Raw genomic sequence first — 6,000 nt, forward strand, 5'->3', positions numbered from 1 at the left:
AAAGGCAAACTGCACCTGAACACGAGGACCAGACAGTGAAAGAGCTGACTGGTCATTAGTATGTACAGTAGCCTGTGCGCACTCTGACAGTCTGTGCTCCTGTCTTGTCAGATCCTGTTAATTGTTGCAGGGGAGTTTTTTTTTTCTTTCTTTTTTTTGCGGTGGACATGCATGGACTGGCGTCCCTGCACACCGAGGCGAGAACGTTAAAGGCGTTGCCAAAGCGACTCGCTCGGGGACGCCCGTACCCCAGTACCCACTCCCCCCCCCTCCCCCCGGGACGCAGGCACGCCTTCGCCAAAAACACCCCCGCCGGCGGTTTCCGGCGGTTTTTCCGGAAGGTTCCGTGGCGTCGGCCGTTTGGCGGGTTCTGAGGCCCCCGTGGCGGGCGCGGTTCCCGCTGTTTGTCGCCGTGAGCGCGGCGCGGCTCGGCGATTAGTCTCCCGGAGGGACTGAGTGTCACAAAAAGAGATGCCTGCTGTCTGCCTTCCCCTTCCATTCAGAGTATTAGTGTCACTTTAGCACTCTGTGTTTATGCCAAGCCATTCTTTTTTATCCCTTCTCGTCAGCTTTATGTAAGATGTAACTTTTTTTTTTCCACCCAGTGGATGATTTGCATATTGATGTGTTGTCTTCGTATTTCAAGCGAGGGAGGGCGTTCGTTTAAGTGCATTTGTTTAGGTCTATTTGTTTGTTTGCTTTTGGCCCTGCACTACGACACCTGATTTGACTATTTAACTAATCATGTTGTTCAATCATGACCTTGATAAGCAGAATCAGGTGCCTTAGAATGGGCTAAAGCAAAAACCTGCACCCACACAGGCCCTTTTTGGGTAAGGTCGGACACTCCTGGTTTAGGTATATCTCCGTAGCGATACAAGCGATACAGCCAACGCGCTGGAGACACGTCTGTTTTCTGCAGCAGCTAAGACCTCTGTCAGTTAGCGTCATTTCCGTAACTCGCGAGCGATGGGGGGGGGGAGAGAGGCGCTCCACAACCGCCGCTCCCCGAATGCCTAATCGGGTAATTGAACTGATTGCTCACTCAATCGGTCCAATTAGCGCGTCGCGGCGTCGGAGGCAGTCGCGGGCTCATCCGGCTCTGCGGGAGCAGCGCACGGTGCAGTGTCCCCATCGGGGGGGTTCGGAAAACACGGCGGTGGCGCGCGGCGCTCTTCGAGAAGCGCGGCAGAGCGAGCAGTTTCGCTGGCCTCAGTTCCCCGTGTCCGCTGTCGCCCGGGACCCGCCGCGCTCGGGACGGAGAGAGCGACTCGGCGTTCGCGGTCACGCCCGGATTAGGCCGACGATATTGAAGCCGCGTCGCTAAAAAAAAAAAATCGCGCGATCTCCCCCTCGAGGCGTCGCGGAAACGGGTGACCTTCACCCCCCCCCCACCCCTCCCCCCCCCTCTCCGTTTTCCCGCCGCACAACTCTGACCCCGCTAATCCTTAATTACCATGTCTGATTATTCCCTCGCAGCGGGGTCAATTTAGTAATTACTGAAGTGGTCGGATCAAAGTCCCCAGCAGGGCTACAAGAGAAGGATTGAGATGATAAAAGGAGGAGAGAAAAAAAAAAACTGTCAAAATGCCTACCGATATAATGTTGTCAGTTCCACCTCAATAAGGCTTTTAAAAAAAACATGTATCAAGTAAGACCGCTAATTAGCAGAAGTCTTTGATGCGAGCGTCTCCACCACAGAAGAGTCTGCTTTGCCGTTCTTCCTTTAAAGATGTCGCGCTGGCCCTTATTGATGCCCGTCCCCCGCCCCCCCACCCCCACCACGGTTTGCCGTGGGTCTCCGGATCGATTTCTTCATTGCGCGTACTCTCTTTTTTTACCGCAACGTCGATGGCGGGCTCGCGGCCTTACTCAGCAGTGAGGCCGGGCGGCTGTTTGCATGACCTAACCGCAAACTCCCCGGGTACCCGCTCTCTCTCCCCGGCCAATCGAACGCTGAGCCGCTGAGTTATGCCTCTCCGGAGGACAAGCCCGATTGTCCTTCGGTTTTTTTTTGTTCCAGAACGAGCGGACTGCGCCGTAAACGTGGGCAGAACGGCCCCGGAAAGGGAAGCTTTAATCAGCGACGATCGTGTACCCCCCCGTGGCATCCTTCACTTCCGCCGTCACCCCCACCCCCACCCCCCCCACACACACACTTTCTTTGAAAAGTAAGGATTCCTTTCTCGAAAAAAGAAAAGAACCCGGTTCCCGCGCGTCCCCTGGCAGCGCTGCGGCGCTTCGAGAGGTGGATCTCAGACGCGCCGCCTTCGCCGATCTGCCCGGGGAATTCGGCGGGAGCGCTCTAATTGTCTGGTCGGTGCTGCTGCTCTCGGTGGCAGAACGGGACTCGGAGAGAGGCGCGGGGGAAACCCCCGCCGGGGCGACTGCCGCGGTGTCCCGCGCGCAGAGGAAGCGCGCCGGGCCGGCGGGGACGTCTGCCGCGCCGGGAACCAAATCGGAGATCCCTCCGGAAGGCCGAGAACGCACCGGAAGGTTGCTGTAAAAGGACACAAGTATGACGTCATCTTCCCACACGTGCTCTAACACCTGCACACACACACACACACGCACATTCACACACACAAACACACACACACTCATGCACGCACACATGCATACACACACGCACGTGCACAAACACACACACACAAATGCACTCAGTCGCACACGTGTGCTCTCACACACAAGCGCACACGTTCACACATGCGTAAGCACACACCACGCACACAAACCACACCCGCACACGCTTACACAGACCCGCACACGCTTACACAGACCCGCACACGCAGGGTAACGGAGGTCATTTCGCTTGGTTGACGCAGGGTTAAAATAAAACGCCAAGCAACTTAGCCATGGACTCATATCCTGCCATACAAACAGCGCACAAGCATCCGCCTTGCAAGAGACCAGAATTTCATTATCTGAAGAGCAGCCCTCCCACTCGGTAATTTCCCTCTGGGGTTCATTCCTCTGTCTCCTGGTTACGTAATATGTCAAATATTCATATACATATTTTTACCTGGGCTCTGACCCGCTCCTCCTCAAGTCACAGAGAAGCTAAATAAAGATTTTTAGACTTTGAATTCATTGAAGATTCAAGCGACTAGCTGGGTTTACAAAAACTGGCAAACTTAGCAATCTTTTTAAAAAATAATGAAGCCATTCCAAGGGATAAGCAGTGATATAATATAGCAGTATTGTACCTATTTGTGGAATTACTTCAATTAGCATGGAAAGTGTGTGTACAAACTTATGTCTTTCCCTAGCCGGCGAATGCGCCAACGTTTTGGAAATCCGATCTGCAAACACAGCATCAGGTAATTACGTTGCAGTGCGTAAACATCAGCAATCAGTCCTCAGCGCCATACACTGAGCGTATGCCCACTTCCTGTCATGTGAGTCACATTTCTTCTGAGTTTTTCAAAACCTTAGTGGTCAATTGCAGTATACTTGGCTGGTTTCCCCTGGACCACAGAACTGCATAACAACTGGAGCGGCTGTCCAAAGCTGTGGAGTAAGGAAACGAGCCATTCCAGTTCGAAATGCAGTTCTGCGGTCCAGAGATTTAAACTCTGAGCTAAGCTAGAGGTCCAGTAAACTGCCTTAACCACTGGCCCTACATTAGTGAGCACACCGGAAGATGGTAGCCTAGAAGAAAATGTCAGCTTGTACCAGCAACTGCACGTGTGTGTACGAGGGAGGGGATCTGATTGACCTGGCAGGTCACCCACAGGCCCCAGAGCACCAGGGAGGCCCCGCCTCTCCCGCGTAATAGCGCGCAATGCTGTTGCCGTGGCGTCCGCACCTTTGATATCGCGCTGCTGTGGGTGTGTGGAAAGGGCCACGCCGTACCGCTGGTTTGTCAGGAGCGGAGCGGCCCCTCGTCAGGATGAAAGGACGGCGGGGTGGCCGTGTTTATCTGAATCAACAGATGCAGGCTTCCTGGGATCAGTCCCTTCAGCATGTCGGGGGGGCTCTGCAGGGAAACCAGCGCGATGCCGATGCCCGGCGGCCATGACACTGCGGGTCACACGATTGCTCACTGGGGCAAATAAGGTACCGTGTTTACCTGGGAGTATTTCCATCCACGGCTTCTCCTGCGACTGCAATTGCTTTTTACTCCCCCAAGCAGGAACCAGCGCGTTCCTCACCTTTGCGTGTAACTACTTTAAGGGTTTAATTCTTGAATTGGTTCCTCCCAAATTCATGTGATTAGCAAGGGGGTGTTAATAAAAAATACCGCGTTTGTTGAATCCGAATCATACAGTTGTGTTAGTGTCAAAAAAGGGGCCCTTTCCTGTACAAGTGTACTGCGGTGGGACTGAGCACAGGCTGCTACTAACCAGGCTAACGAAACATTCTCACAATGTAACATGCTGTGGCAATGTTACAACACTGACAACACATTCCAGTAACATTGTGCAAACATTCCATGTTAGCTGGGAAGGTCCTGTAGGGCTAATGACAGTGTCCGCTATGCCCTGGCCAGAGGTTGCAAGTTCAACACCGCAGCAATCGTGGCACAGCGGTACTGCCTTCGTCTCCTTTGTATTTGAGGGTTTGAACCTTTCAGTTGCTTTGTTGTTTCTCCTGCGACCTCATCGTCTTCGGTCCACCGTATTAGCCTGCGCAGTGTAAAGGCCACTGTGGTGAGATGGTGTGGTTTTTCTCTGTGGGATTGCAGCCTGAATGTTTCAGACTCCTGTTCTTTGCTTTCGTTTCTCTTACAGTTTCTCTGAGCTCATCATCTGTCCGCTGCGACACCATCACAAGTCTGAAGACGACGGCGGTGTGAAGGGATTGTTTCCCTCACAAGTTCAAGTCCTTGTGAACTTAAGGAACCCCCCCCCCCATCCACCACCCTGCCCTCTCGCTGCCCCTCCCCCCCTACTGAAGGTAAGGAAAAGAACACAGATGGGTGAATGAGACGCAATCATGAATTGGATTGTATGGTATTTTATATATATACACATATGAATATGTCAATGAGCACTTTGTAAGTGTGACTGTTTGGTAAAAGATTTTTTTTTTATGAAGAGCCACTTCACAAGGTCTTCATGTTCAGGTGGCACTTGGCTCTTACTGAAACACTGTCCTCACGGATGCACTGTCTCAGGAGTATATATCCATCATTTGCCCTGGGAGTGCTCTTTGGCTAGACGGGTCTGGGGCCTCATTGTCTCCTCCGTCTCCCTTAACAGGCTACTGCTCCGGTCCTCCCTGCCTGCAGAGAGGGTCCTCTACAGTCCTGGAGAAGGCCGCAAAACCATCAAGCTCCAGGGTCACAGGAGGATAGTCAACGCCATCGAGCAGTTCCTGTGGGAGGCGAGGAACATGAAGACCTCCCAAAAGACATCAGCGGACCTGACCCCTCTCCAGAGGAGGATTTAGAACCTCCGCCAGGACAACGTTTTCAAAAAATGAAAGCCCTGGCGAGACAGAAATTGGGGGGTGGACCATTGGGAAGAACTGGTCATTTAGTCCACCCCCCTGAGAAGAACACCCATTTCATCAGTCAAACTTAGACCCCCAGCACATGTACTGCTTTGCCTTTTTAAAACTGCTACTGTCATTGTGGTTTTGTGTTTGATGTATATGTATGTGGTGTTTTTATTATTTAAAAGAATGGATTTCATTGTTGTTTAGTTTTTTCACAACTTGTTCTTTCCATGTTCTTCCTTATAATTTTTGACATTTAAAAAAAAATGTGTTCTGAAACTGTTCAGAAATTTGTGACCAATGAACTCACTGTTTGAATTGAATTGTAAATAATAAAAAACATTCTTAATGAAACCTGGGGCTGTCATTGTTTGCAGAAGATGCACACATTCTGTCTAGCCAGAATTAATTTCATATATTATCACACAACCACGAACGTACGAGCATTCAGATGAAATCATTCTGATTACCCACAAAAAACAGGTATATTTAATTACTGTGCACTCTTAGCCATCTAATTAATAACAAATTGGGAGTTCCCCGCTCAGGGTAGTAAAC

The 6,000-nt window shown here is 51.3% G+C and overlaps 1 long non-coding RNA gene across 1 annotated transcript; it reads left to right on the forward strand.

The window, feature by feature from the left end:
• The first annotated feature begins 1,415 nt into the window (after positions 1 to 1,415).
• On the forward strand, positions 1,416 to 5,734 carry LOC135245927 (uncharacterized). Its single transcript, XR_010327447.1, has 3 exons — positions 1,416 to 4,059; positions 4,734 to 4,899; positions 5,205 to 5,734. It is a non-coding gene; the product is annotated as an uncharacterized LOC135245927 (long non-coding RNA).
• Positions 5,735 to 6,000: the final 266 nt, after the last annotated feature.

Source organism: Anguilla rostrata, chromosome 19, assembly GCF_018555375.3.
Source record: "Anguilla rostrata isolate EN2019 chromosome 19, ASM1855537v3, whole genome shotgun sequence".
NCBI classification, from domain to species: domain Eukaryota; kingdom Metazoa; phylum Chordata; class Actinopteri; order Anguilliformes; family Anguillidae; genus Anguilla; species Anguilla rostrata.